This window comes from Arachis hypogaea, chromosome 1 (genome assembly GCF_003086295.3).
Source record: "Arachis hypogaea cultivar Tifrunner chromosome 1, arahy.Tifrunner.gnm2.J5K5, whole genome shotgun sequence".
NCBI lineage: Eukaryota > Viridiplantae > Streptophyta > Magnoliopsida > Fabales > Fabaceae > Arachis > Arachis hypogaea.
This window is the reverse complement of record NC_092036.1, coordinates 83,419,550-83,434,577: the sequence shown is the minus strand read 5'-3', so window position 1 is coordinate 83,434,577 and position 15,028 is coordinate 83,419,550. Positions and strand designations below refer to the sequence as shown.

The 15,028-nt window shown below is 37.3% G+C and overlaps 1 non-coding gene across 1 annotated transcript; it reads left to right on the top strand.

The window, feature by feature from the left end:
* The first annotated feature begins 14,502 nt into the window (after window positions 1-14,502).
* LOC112713031 (small nucleolar RNA R71) lies at window positions 14,503-14,610 on the top strand. The gene has a single exon (XR_003158056.1). It is a non-coding gene; the product is annotated as a small nucleolar RNA R71 (small nucleolar RNA).
* Window positions 14,611-15,028: the final 418 nt, after the last annotated feature.

Sequence of the window (15,028 nt, the reverse complement as noted above, 5' to 3'; positions counted from 1 at the left end):
TAACAATCATATCAAGGCATCTAGTGGAATCAAAGGTGAGTTAATATTGACACATTAATGGTCTAAAAAGCATGTTTTCAAACTCAAGAACAAATTAGGGGTTTATCAACCTCCCCCACTTAAACCTTAGCATGCCCTCATGCTAAATCAAGAAGGAAGCAAAGGGTATCAACATTTATTCAATGTAAATTAACTATCTAAATGCAACCTATCTATATGCAACTATCTATGTGGATGCGATTACTTGGTCAAAACAGATCAATTCCCAAGAGAACATATATAAGCTTAAGGGCTAAAGCGATAGCAATCAAATTAAATCCACAATTGAATTGAGTTATTAAATATTTTTCCAAACTTGCAAGAAAAGTGATGATTCTAGGTGGAGACATATAATTGAGCAATCGAACCCTCACCGGATGTGTTTGCATTCTAGTCGCTCAAGTGTTTAGGGTCAATTCACTCAATTCTCCCCTAATCATGCTTTCCAAGATTTGTTTTTCATCTAACAATCAACAATTATTTCATGCATGCATACATTCATCATGAGATCTTATTCATCGGTTGTAATTGGGTTAGGGTCAAGGTAGGATAGTATATGGTTAAGTGGACTAGAAATTTGAATCTTTGATGAGCTTAAACTTTCCTACCCAACTTATATAACAACCTATACAAATTCAAAGCTAACCTAACTACCCATCCTTCGCTTTTTCACATACTCATGCATTTTCTTTTCATTTCACAACACCTATGCATTGATTCTTATTGGACTTTATTATTGGGTATTTTGTCCCCCTTTTATTGCTTTTTTTCTTTGTTTTTCTATTTTCGTTTTCTTTTTCTTTTCTTTTCTTTCCATTTTTCCTTTTTGTTTTTCTCATTATTTTTTTCTTTCAAGCAATATACAAGAACATCAATGCATAAGGTCTAACATTTGATTAATACATGAGTATGTACCCAATTCCCAATATTTACAACAAAAATACAAAACTACCCTTTTTCCAACCAATGTCCCAAGTTTCCCCACACTTGAATGACACACACACTAGCCTAAGCTAATCAAAGATCCAAACAAGGACATTTATTGTTTTTTACTTTAAGACTTGTAATGTGTTAAAATAAGGAACAAGTGGGTTAATCGTAAGCTCAAAGTTGGCTAACAATGGAAGATAAAAGGTAGGCTATTTGGGTAAGTGAGCTAACGAAATGATGGACTCAATCATATAAATGCATGAATACATGGAATAATGGACATAAAGAATCAAACAAATCAAAAATTACAATCATAGGAAGAGAACAATGCACACAAGAAGGAAAATAAGTGGTTATAAGATGTAACCACACCATTAGGCTCAAATCTCACAAGGTTGTGTGTTCTTAGCTCAAAAACATGATCCACAATATATATATTATATAATTCAAGCAAGTTCTCTGAAAAGTTTTTCACTCAAATCAATTGAGATGCCCTATAGAGTAGATCCTTGAAAAATTTTATTATTTTGACTAAGCTTATTATACATATATATACAACTATGCAACTAAATCTTAAAAGTCCTAAAAATGATATGCAAAAGTGTTAGGATTAGGAACTTGTCACCCATAAGCGCCAAACGGTCAGACAACCTCTCCACACTTAAAAGTTTGCACCGTCCTTGGTGCACTCTAAGATGAGCAAGGGGGTACGACGACTCTCCGAATTGCTACCTTTAGTTGGTAGGTTAACCGGTTGCTGCGTGTTCTTTTTCCAACTTCCATTTTTGCTTATAGTGACTCATCCTGAAAGTAGAAGATAGGATAGTAAGACAAGTAAATGCGAAAGCAAGGAAGCTCAAGTTGTTGGAATGAGATAAATCACTAGAATTGAGTAGGTGAATTAGTGTGACATTAGTGAGAAATAGGTGTGTGAATCCTAAGATGCATGCTGTCTAGAACACACACTAGCATACAAAGCTATGTCACAAATTATACAAAAGGGAGCATGCACTTCACTCATTCTAGTGTGCTTGAGATGCTCTAAACTTGTGGTAAAAAACAACCAAACAAGCAATAAAGAAGCATGAAAGCATTCAAGCTAAAAACATATGGATGCAAATAATCATGAAACACAATGCATTAAGGTAAATGCACAACATCCAATATCAAGAAATTGCCTAATTGAAGAGTAGGATTCAAATCACATGATGGCTAGCTACAACATGCAATTCAAAAAGATTTAAGAAGCTCGAGGGCAATTTTCATGTACTTGGTAGGTACAAGACTGAGCATGAAGAACTCAAAACCAAGTCGCACTATATAACCTCAATCAAAGAATCCAACAAAGAATTCACAATAAATAGTAAACAAGATTAATAATCCAACACTTATAATGAAAAATAGAAAAAATCTAACTAACAAAATAACTAATTAACTAACTAACTAAAAGAAATGGTTATAGTTGGTGTTTGTAGTGTTGGATAATTGTTGAATATGGGAAAGAATAGAAGAGAAGAAAGAAGAATGAGAGTAATGGAAAGAAGGGAAGAAAAGAAGGTGTATGGAGTAAGGCGATCCACGCGTACACGTAGTGCGTACGTGCGCGTGATGAGGTGAAATAGGATCGACGCATATGCGTGCTCTGAGAGGATCGACGCGTACGCGTGGAGCACGCGTATGCGTGGGTTGACTTGTGCCTCAGGCACAAAGTTTGGATGATGCAGGCACAACTCTCGGGTAGGTTTATGGAGGAGTGAAACTTCTTCATCCACGCTTACGCGTGGGTGACGCGTGCGCGTAGATTGGCCGAAAAGCTTAGAGCACGCGTACGCGTGGGTTGGTGCTCTATTTTTCAAAATTTTCTATGTTTTTGCACCAATCCAAACATTCCAAACCTCCAAACAGCTACCAAAACACCATAAAACCTTATTGAACATACTGAACTACTACTATACTCTACAAATCAACCAAAACATGAATTTAAACTAATATTACCAATATTTACAAAGAAGAAAATGAAAATATTTTACCATAGTGGGGTGTCTCCCACCTAGCACTTTTGTTTATTGTCCTTAAGTTAGACTTATGGGGAGCTCCTCTCATGGTGGCTTGTGCTTAAATTCTTCTTCGAACTCCCACCAATGCTTGGTTCTCCATTGTGGCCCAAGATTTCTCATAAGTTGTACCAAGTCTTGATGGAGTTCTTCACAAGCTTGGGGCTCCCAAAGTCGATCCTCTTCTTGTAGTCCGGGATCCCACACTTTATTTTCACACTCGTCTTGAAGTTGATCATTATTGGTCCTTCCGGATGGCATGACATTAGAATTCTCAAAGAAGTGTCCAACAATTCTCCTAGACCCATCTAGTTGAGCACTATTCCAACCCTTATATTTCCATTTTGATGTGTCAACCATAATGAGCCTTGATTTACAATGCCAACCACGAAACATCTTTCTCTTACGCTTAATCCCGCAAAGCATCCTAAGTTGACCATCCATTTCAAGCAAGCTATACTCAAGTGGGCTAATGAAGCTAATAGAGATGAATTTTACCCACTCGAATGAAGGAATAGATGGCAACCTAGGCAAAGAAGCTTCCAAGGGTCTTGACGAAGCGTATCCCGTCCTCCTTTTTCGAAGGACCTCCACCTCTTTACAAGATTTCACAAATTTAACCCTTTGTTCAAAAATTTTATCTAAGCCTTTTTCCTCCTTCAAATCATAATTGGGAGGATGAGAGAGGTCTACCTCCACAACACTTTCAATTCCATTGGGAGAAGGTTCTTCATACTCAAAAGTATTCTTCACCACAAAGATTGGATGCATGATCTTCATTGCCCATGGAGATTCTGCATCTCCTAAGTCTTCAACCACTTCTTCCTTTTCTTCAACAATTATAGCTTCCTCCGATTGTTCAGATACAAAGCAACATTCCGCATTTTCCACTGGCGTTTCCAATCTCTCTTTCACGCTATGCTCTTTATTTGATTCTCCACATGTTTCCATGGGAGTTCCTTGAGTGTCCAAGCATTGGGAGGCTAATTGATTTACTACCTCGGCCAAGGTGGCCGTGAATTCTAGTACCTCTGATGAGCGGATAATTTATACACTTTTTGACATTATTTTTAGGTAGTTTTTAGTATATTTTAGTTACTTTGTATTATATTTTTATTAGTTTCTATGCAAAAATCACATTTCTGGACTTTACTATGAGTTGATGTGTTTTTCTGTAATTTTAGGTATTTTCTGGTTGAAATTGAGGGACCTGAGCAAAAATCTGATTCAGAAGCTGAGAAAGGACGGCAGATGCTGTTGGATTCTAACCCTCCTGCACTCGAAGTGGATTTTCTGGAGCTACAGAAGCCCAATTGGCGCGCTCTCAATTGCGTTGGAAAATAGACATCTTAGGCATTCCAGCAATATATAATAGTCTATACTTTGCCCGAGATTTGATGGCCCAAACTGGCGTTAAACTCCAGCCAGAGACCTTTTCTGGCGTAAAACGCCAGAACTGGCACACTTCTTGGCATTAAATGCCCATTTTGGCACCCAGGGACCAGGGTGGCGTTTAACTCCAATTCGAGACATATGCATGTGGAAGCTTGAAAGCTCAGCCCAAACACTCACCAAGTGGGCGCCGGAAGTGGAATTCTACACTATCTACACCTAGTTACTCATTTTCTGTAAACCTAAGTTACTAAGTTTAGTATAAAAACTACTTTTAGAGATTCATTTGAAAACTCATGACATTTTACATCTCATATTGTATCTTCTACGGCATGAGTCTCTAAACCCCATAGGTGGGGGTGAGGAACTCTGTTGTGTCTCAATAGATTAATGCAATTACAATTGTTTTCTATTCAATCACGCTTGATTCTATTCTAAGATACTCACTCGTACTTCAAAATAGAGAATATGATGATCTATGACACTCATCATTATCCTCAACTTTATGACTGCGTGCCTGACAACCACTCTCGTTCTATCTGAGCTCAACGTAGTCATTAGGCGACAGCTTGAGTGCGTATCTCTTGGGTCTCTGATCCACGGACCGAGTCCGTGAGATTAGAACCTTTGTGGAAGAGGCTAGAACCAATTGGCAGCATTCATGAGATCCAGAAAGTCTAAACCTTGTCTGTGGTATTCTGAGTAGGATCTGGAAGGAGATAACTCTGACGAGCTTCAAACTCACGAATGTTGGGCGTAGTGACAATGTGCAAAAGGATAGAGAGATCCTATTCTGACACAAGTGAGAACTGACAAATGATTAGCCATGCGATAGCTGTGCATGGTATTTTTCATTCGAGATGAGAAATCTAACAGTTAATTAGCCGTGCAAAAACTGTACTTGGACCATTTTCAATGAGAGAATCATACAGCCTACCATGGAAGGAAGCCATGCATGTTTGGAGAAGAAGATAGTAGCAAAGTAGAGATTCAGACGACAGAGCATCTCTGGAACCTCAACCTGTTCATCATTACTGAATCACAAGTATCATTTATTTCATGTTATTTACCTTTCATAAACAAAATAAATTTTATCATTAATATCTTGACTAATATTTACAAGATAACCATAGCTTGCTTCAAGCCGACAATCTCCGTGGGATCGACCCTTACTCACGTAAGGTATTACTTGGACGACCCAGTGCACTTGCTGGTTAGTTGTCCGGAGTTGTGAAAAGTGTGATCACAATTTCGTTCACCAAGTTTTTGGCGCCATTGCCGGGGATTGTTCGAGTTTGGACAACTGACAGTTCATCTTGTTGCTTAGATTAGGAAAAATTTATCTTTTTTGTTTAGAGTCACTAAATTTGAGTCTTTTATTTTCTTTTTCAAAAATCTTATTTTTCTTTATTAATCTTTAATTTTCCTTTGATTATTCTGTTTGAGTTTAGTTTCATGTTTTAAGTTTGCTGTCAATTGCATCTTTTTATTTTCCTTCAAATTTTTCGAATTGTATGTTCTTTTTATTCTTCATATTTTCGAGTTTTATGTTCCTTGTTCTTTCTTAATCTTCAAGTTGTTCTTGTTTATTTTCCTTGTTTGATCTTTAGTTTTTCTTGCTTTGTGTCTTTCCTTATTTTTCTGGTGCATTTTCGAATTATTAGTGTCCAAAGTATAAAAATTTTCAAGTTTGGTGTCCTTTGTGTTTTTACTTTCCTAAAGATTTCTAAAATTTGTTCTTGGTGTTCATCTTGATCTTCAAAGTGTTCTTGGTGTTCATCTTGACATTCAAAGATTTCTTGTTTGTTTTCTTTGTTTTGATCTAAAAATTCTAAGTTTGGTGTCATTTTATTGTTTTTCCCTTCCCTCATTAAATTCAAAAAAATAAAAAATATATTTTCTCTTTATTTAAATTGAATTTTTGAAATTTACATTAAAAAAAATTTCAGATTTTTATTTTAAAATTTTTATCTCATCTTATCTTAGTTTTAAATTTTAAAATTCAAATCTTTTTAAAAAATCATATCTTTTTCAAAATCTTATCTTATCTTATTTAAAATTCAATTTTCAAATTTCAATTAAATTCCAAAACTCAAAATTCAAATTTCAAAATTTAAATTTAAAATTTTAAAAATCAACCCTTTTCAAAATTTAAATCTTTTTCAAATCTTTATCTTATATTGTTGACTTTTTTAAAATTCAAAATTCAAAATTCAAATTTTCAATTCCAAATTTCAAAATTTAAAATTCAAAATTTAATTTTCAAATTTAAAAATTAAATTTCAAAACTTTTTAATTTAAAAACTTATCTTCTCTTAAAATTCTTTGTCTTCTCTTACCTAACTTATTTTATCTTTTCTAATCTCAAATCTTAAAATCAAATCTTTTTTCAAATCTTTTTAATTAATTACTTAATTTAGTTTTCCAATTTTTTTATTTATTTCTTTTTCTTTTCTTAATTTTCAAAACTTGCATCATTTTTTTATTTACTTTCTTTTAATTTCTTTAATTTCAAAAAAAAGAGAAAAAGAATAAAATTTTTTATTTGACAAGTCACATCATCTCCCTTTTTCCATCATGGACCTAAGTGGAAATGAACAGTCCAGAAGGACTCTGGAGTCATATGTTAACCCCACTACTGCTTCATATGGGAGTAGTATCTGTATACCCCCATCAAAGCCAGCAATTTTGAGCTAAACCTTCAGCTCATTATCATGGTACAGCAAAATTGTCAGTATTCTGGTCTTCGACAGGAAGAACCTACTGAGTTTCTGGCACAGTTCTTACAAATTGCTGACACAGTACGTGATAAGAAAGTAGATCAAGATGTCTACAGATTATTACTGTTTTCATTTGCTGTAAAAGATCAAACTAAGAGGTGGTTATATAACCAACCCACAGCAAGCATAAGAACATGGAAACAGTTATCAAACAACTTTCTGAATCAATATTTTCCTCTAAAAAGGATGACACAGCTAAGGATGGACATCCAAGGCTTTAAACAAGGGGATAATGAATCTCTTTATAATGCCTGGGAGAGGTACAGAGAGATGCTAAGGAAATGTCCCTCTGAAATGTTTTCAGAATGGGTGCAGTTAGACATCTTCTACTATGGACTTACAGAAAAGGCCTAGATGTCTCTAGACCACTCAGTTGGTAGATCTATACACATGAGAAAGAAAATTAAAGAGGCTCAAGAGCTCACTGATACAATTGCTAGAAATCAGCATCTGTACTTAAGTAGTGAGTCCTCCAGAACAAGTTGTTGAACTCAATCAGCAATTGCTTTTTATAACAAAACAGTTAGCAGAATTCAAAGAGATTTTACAAGACACTAAAAATGCTAACAAGAATATGGAAGCACAATTGGATCAGACAAGACAGTAGTCATCTAAACAGATAACAGAAGAGTGCCAAGCTGTTTATTTAAGGAGTGGGAAGACATTGAATGTCTCAACTCAAGGCAGTAGAAAGCCAAGAAAGGAACAACTGACAGAGGATGACCAATTAAGCCACTACCCAAAATCCCTCCAAGGACAGTAAGAGACCAGAGAGGAATGATTTTGGCGTTCAAACACTAGAAAAGGGTGAAAGGTTGGTGATAAACGCCCAGTGCATGGCCAATTCTGGCATCCAAATGCCAGAAAAGGGTGGCAATCTGGCATTAAATGCCCATACAGCACCCAATTTTGGCGTTCAAATGCCAATGGTGATCAGACACCTGCAAGTGCTGATAACAACCCTCTTAAGCAGGCTTCTCTAACCACTTCTATAGGAAGTAAACCTGCAGCAACTAAGGTTGAAGAATATAAAGCCAATATGCCTTATCCTCAGAAACTCCGCCAAGCAGAACATGATAAACAATTTGCCTGCTTTGCAGACTATCTCAGGACTCTTGAAATAAAGATTTCATTTGCAGAGTGATGAGCGCATATTTTATACGCTTTTTGGGGGTGTTTTAATATAGTTTTTAGTGGGATCTATCTACTTTTCAGTATATTTTTATTAGTTTTTATGCAAAAATCACATTTCTGGACTTTACTATGAGTTTGTGTATTTTTTTTGTGATTTCGGGTATTTTCTAGCTGAAATTGAGGGACTTGAGCAAAAATCTAATTCAGAGGCTGATAGAGGACTGCTAATACTGTTGGATTTTGACCTCCCTGCACTCAAAGTGGAATTTTTGGAGCTACCAAATCTTAAATGGCGCGCTTTCAATTGCGTTGGAAAGTAGACATCCAGGACTTTCCAGCAATATATAATAGTCTATACTTTACTCAAGTTTAGATGATGTAAACTGGCATTTAACGCCAGCTTTCTGCCCTATTCTAGCATCAAACGCCAAAAACAGGTTACAAACTGGCGTTTAACTCCAAGAATGGCCTATGCACGTGAAAACTTCAATGCTCAGCCCCAGAAGTGGATTTCTGCACTATCTATCTTAGTTTACTCATTTTCTGTAAACCTAGGTTACTAGTTAAGTATATAAAGTACTTTTAGAGATTTATTTTGTACCTCATGACATTTTTACATCCGAACTTGTACCTTTGATGGCATGAGTCTCTAAACCCTATGGTTGGGGGTGAGGAGCTTTGCAGTGTCTCAATGAATTAATGCAAGTATTTCTGTTTTCTATTCAATCTCACTTGTTTCTATTCTAAGATATTCATTCGCACTTCAACATGATGAATGTGATGATCCGTGACACTCATCACCATTCTCAACCTATGAACGCATGCCTGACAACCACTTCTGTTCTACCTTAGATTGAATGTTTATCTCTTGGGTTTCTGGCTCACGAGTTTGACTGCCTCTACTAACAACAGAGCGTTCAATCCGTGAGTCCAGAGTCTTCGTGGTATAAGCTAGAACCAATGGGTAGCATTCCTGAGATCCGAAAAGTCTAAACCTTGTCTGTGGTATTTCGAGTAGGATCTGGGAGGGGATGTCTATAACGAGCTTCAAACTCACGAACGTTGGGCGTAGTGACAGACGCAAAAGGATCACTGGATCCTATTCCAACATTAGTGAGAACCAACAGATGATTATCCATGTACATGGACCCTTTTCACTGAGAGGACGGCTAGTAGCCATTGACAACGGTGATCCCCCAACATACAGCTTGCCATGAAAGGAGACTTGCGTGCGTGAAGAAGAAGACAGTAGGAAAGCAGAAATTCAAAGGACAGAGCATCTCCAACACTCCAACCCATTCTCCATTACTGCGTAACAAATATTCCTTTCATGCTTTTTCACTTTTCACAATTAAAACTAAGAACCCTATTGATATCCTGACTAAGAATAATAAGATAACCGTAGCTTGCTCGAAGTCAGCAATCTCCGTGGGATCGACCCTTACTCACGTAAGGTATTACTTGGACGACCCAGTACACTTGCTGGTTAGTTGTGCGGAATTACATAGTGTGAGTGTAATTTTCGTGCACCAAGTTTTTGGTGCCGTTGCCGGGGATTGTTCGAGTTTGAACAACTGACGGTTTATTTTGTTACTTAAATTAGGAAAAATTTGTCTTTTTGGTTTAGAGTCACTAGGATTGCATCTTTTATTCTTCCTTTTAAAAATCTTTCAAAAATATTATTTTTCTTTATTAGTTTTTAATTTTTCTTGGAGTCTTTTGTTTGAGTTTAGTTTCATATCTTAAGTTTAGTGTTCTCTTGTTGATTTTTCTTTAGTTTTCTAAAATTTTATTTTGGTTTTCTAAAAAATTTTAAGTTTGGTGTTCTTTCTTTTGTTCTTGTTGTTCTTGTGACTCTTCAAGGTGTTTTTGAGTCTTCTTCGTGTTTTGATCTTAAAATTTTTAAGTTTAGTGTGCCTTGGTGTTTTCCCTCCAAAATTTTCGAAAACAAGGAATATTGGATCTAAAAATTTTAAGTCTTGTGTCTTTTGTGTAGTTTTCTCTTTCATAATAAAATTCAAAAATAAAAAAATATCTTTTCCTTTAATTGTTCATAATTTTTGAATTGCTCGGGTTGACTTGGTCAAAATTTTTCAAATAATATCCTTTTAAGATTTTTAAAATCATATCTTTTTCAAAAACATCCTAACCACTTTCTCTCTCCTCATTTTTTCGAAAGTCCTCATAAAATATTTTCAAATCTTTTTTTATTTTATTTTATTTTATTTTATTCTTTCGAAAAAAATTAATAAATAAATATATTAAAGTAAATAAAATAAATCCAACTCATCTCCCTTACTCCATCATGGACCTAAGTGGAAATGGACAGTCCAGAAGGACTCTGGGGTCATATGCTAACCCCCTACTGCTTCATATGGGAGTAGTATCTGTATACCCTCCATCGGAGTCAGTACTTTTGAGTTGAATCCTCAGCTCGTTATCACGGAGCAGCAAAATTGCCAGTATTCCGGTCTTCCACAGGAAGAACCAACTGAGTTTCTGGCACAGTTCTTACAAATTGCTGACACAGTACATGATAAGAAAGTAGATTAGGATGTCTACAGATTATTACTGTTTCCGTTTGCTGTAAAAGACCAAGCTAAGAGGTGGTTAAATAACCAACCTAAAGCTAGCATAAAAACATGAAAACAATTGTCAGACAAATTCTTGAATCAATATTTCCCTCCCAAGAGGATGACACAGCTAAGGCTAGACATCCAAGGCTTTAAACAAGAGGATAATGAATCTCTTTACAATGCCTGGGAGAGGTATAGAGAGATGCTAAGGAAATGCCCCTCTGAAATGTTTTCAGAATTGGTGCAGTTAGACATCTTCTACTACGGGCTTACAACAAAAGCTCAGATATCTCTAGACCACTCAGCTGGTGGATCTATACACATGAGAAAAATAATTGAAGAAGCTCAAGAGCTCATTGATATAGTTGCTAGAAATCAGCATCTGTACTTAAGTAGTGAGTCCTCCATAAAAACAGAGGCTAAGGTAGTATCCACTGAACTTAGTCCTCTGGAACAAGTTGCTGAAATCAATCAGCATTTATGTTATCTGACAAAAAAGTTGGCAGAATTTAAAGAGATGTTACAAGACACTAAGGATGCTAACAGGAACATGGAAGCACAACCTGACCAAACAAGACGGCAGTTATAAAAACAAATAACAGAAGAGTTTCAAGCAGTTCAATTAAGGAGTGAAAAAATATTGAATACCTCAGCTCAAAGCAGCAGAAAGCCAAAAAAAGAACAAATAATAGAGGATGAGCAGACTACTACCCAAAATCCCTCTGAGGATAGTAAGAGCCCAGAGAGGAATGATTCTGGCGTTCAAACACCAGAAAAGGGTAAAAAACTGGCATTAAATGCCCAGTGGACGCCCAGTTCTAGCGTTCAAACGCCAGAAAAGGGAGAAAAAGTGGCATTAAACGCCCAAACCATGTTCAATTCTGGCGTTCAAACGCCAAAAAGGGAGGGAATCTGGTGTTAAACGCCAATCCATCCCCCAATCCTGGCATTCAAATGCCTATGAGGGGTCAGACACTTGAAAGTGCTGATAATAACTCCCTCAAGAAGGCTTCTCAACCTACCTCTGTGGGAAATAAACCTGCAGCAACGAAGGTTGAAGAATACAAAGCCAAAATACCTTATCCTCAGAAACTCCGCCAAGCGAAACAGGATAAACAATTTGCCCGCTTTGCAGACTATCTCAGGACTCTTGAAATCAAGATTCTGTTTGCAGAGGCACATGAGCAAATACCCTCTTATGCTAAGTTCATGAAGGAGATCTTAAGTCATAAGAAGGATTGGAGAGAAACTAAAAAAGTTTTTCTCACTGAAGAATGCAGTGCAATCATTTTAAAGAGCTCACCAGAGAAGCTTAAGGATCCTGAAGCTTTATGATACCATGCACATTAGAGGGAACTTTTCCAAGACAGCTCTATGTGATCTTGGGGCAAGTATCAATCTAATCCCTGCATCCACTATCAGAAAGCTTGGCTTGACTGAAGAGGTCAAACCAACCAGGATATGTCTTCAACTTGCTGATGGCTCTATTAAATACCCATCAGGCGTGATTGAAGATATGATTATCACAGTTGGGCCATTCGCCTTTTCCACTGATTTTGTAGTGCTGGAAATGGAGGAGCACAAGAGTGCAACTCTCATTCTAGGAAGACCTAGGAAGACCTTTCCTAGCAACTGGACGAACCCTCATTGACGTCCAAAAAAGGGAAGTAACCCTGAGAGTCAATGAGGATGATTTTAGGCTGAATGCTAATGAAGCAATGAAGCACCCAGACACATCAAGAGACTGCATGCGTGTTGATATTATTGATTCCCTGGTACAGGAGATCAATATGGCTGAGAGTCTCTAATCAGAGCTAGAGGATATCTTTAAAGATGTTCAGCCTGATCTGGAGGAATTAGAGGAAATACAAAAACCTCTGAAAATTCCTCAGGAAGAGGAGAGACCTCCTAAACCCGAGCTCAAACCACTACCACCATCCTAAAATATGCATTTCTGGGAGAAGGTGAAACGTTTCCTGTAATCATAAGCTCTACCTTAGAGCCACAGGAAGAGAAAGCACTAATTCAGGTGCTAAGGACACACAAGATAGCTCTTGGGTGGTCCATTAGTGATCTCAATGGCATTAGCCCATCCATATGTATGCACAAGATCCTACTGGAGGATAATGCCAAACCAGTGGTTCAACCACAAAGGCGGCTGAATCCGGCCATGAAGGAGGTGGTGCAGAAAGAGGTCACTAAATTACTAGAGGCTGGGATTATTTATCCCATTTCTGATAGCCCTTGGGTGAGCCCTGTCCAAGTTGTACCCAAAAAGGGAGGCATGACAATGGTTCATAATGAAAAAAATGAACTAGTTCCTACAAGAACAGTTACAGGGTGGCATATGTGTATTGACTGCAGAAGACTCAATACAACCACCAGAAAGGATCATTTTCCTTTACCCATCATAGACCAAATGCTAGAAAGGCTAGCAGGTCATGACTATTACTACTTTCTGGATGGCTACTCAGGCTACAACCAGATTGCAGCAGATCCCCAAGATCAAGAGAAAACAACATTCACATGTCTGTCTGGAATATTTGCCTACAGAACGATGCCATTTGGTCTGTGTAATCACCAGCAACCTTTCAGAGATGCATGCTCTCTATTTTCTCTGATATGGTGGAAAATTTTCTGGAAGTCTTCATGGACGACTTCTCAGTATTTGGAGATTCATTCAGCTCCTATCTTGATCATCTAACACTTGTTCTGAAAAGGTGCCAAGAGACCAACCTGGTTTTAAACTGGGAGAAATGTCACTTTATGGAGACGGCCCATGAGGTCTTCCTCATTGGGATTCACGTCCTCCCCTTCCTCTCTAGGTTCGGCCATTTTGATTATGTTATTGGCCTTGCACTCTCTTTTTGGATTCTCTTCAGTATTGCTTGGGAGAGTACTAGGAGGAGTTTCAGTGATTTTCTTACTCAGCTGGCCCACTTGTGCCTCCAAATTTCTAATGGAGGACCTTATTTCACTCATGAAACATAAAGTGGCCTTAGACAGATCAGAGACTATATTTGCTAAGGTAGAGGGACTCTGCTTAGAATTCTCTGTCTATTGCTGAGAAGATGATGGAAAAGGCTTGCTATTGCTGAGCCTGTTTCTTCCACCATTTTTAAAGCCTTGTTGAGGCTTTTGTTGATCCTTCCATAAGAAATTTGGATGATTTCTCCATGAGGAATTATAGGTGTTTCCATAAGGTTCACCCATGTAATTTACCTCTGCTATTGCAGGGTTCTCAGGATCATAAGCTTCTTCTTCAGAAGATGCCTCTTTAGTACTGTTGGATGCATTTTGCCATCCATTCAGACTTTGAAAAATCATGTTGACTTGCTGAGTCAATATTTTGTTCTGAGCTAATATGGCATTCAGAGCATCAATTTCAAGAACTCCCTTCCTCTGAGGCGTCCCATTACTCACAGAATTCCTCTCAAAAGTGTACATGAAATGGTTATTTGCAACCATGTCAATGAATTCTTGAGCTTCTGCAGGCGTTCTCTTTAGGTGAATGGATCCACCTGCAGAATGGTCCAGTGACATCTTAGAGAACTCAGATAGACCATAATAGAATATATCCAAAATGGTCAACTCTGAAAGCATGTCAGAAGGACACCTTTTGGTCATGTTCTTGTATCTTTCCCAAGCTTCATAGAGGGATTCACCATCTTTTTGTTTGAAGGTCTAAACATCCACTCTAAGCTTGCTTAGCTTTTGAGGAGGAAAGAACTTAGCCAAGAAGGCCATGACCAGCTTATCCCAGGAGTCCAGGCTATCTTTAGGTTGTGAGTCCAACCATGTTCTAGCTCTGTCTATTACATTAAAAGGGAAAAGCATGAGCCTGTAGACTTCAGGATCTACTCCATTTGTCTTAACAGTCTCACAGATCTACAAGAACTCAGTTAAAAATTGATAGGGATCCTCTGATGAAACTCCATGGAACTTGCAGTTCTGTTGCATTAGAGTAACTAGTTAAGGTTTTAGCTCAAAATTGTTTGTTCCAATGGCAGGGATTGAAATGCTTCTTCCATCAAACTTGGAAGTAGGTGTAGTATAATCACCAAGCATCCTTCTTGCATTATTATTTTCGGCTGCCATCTCCTCTTTCTTTTCAAAAATTTCT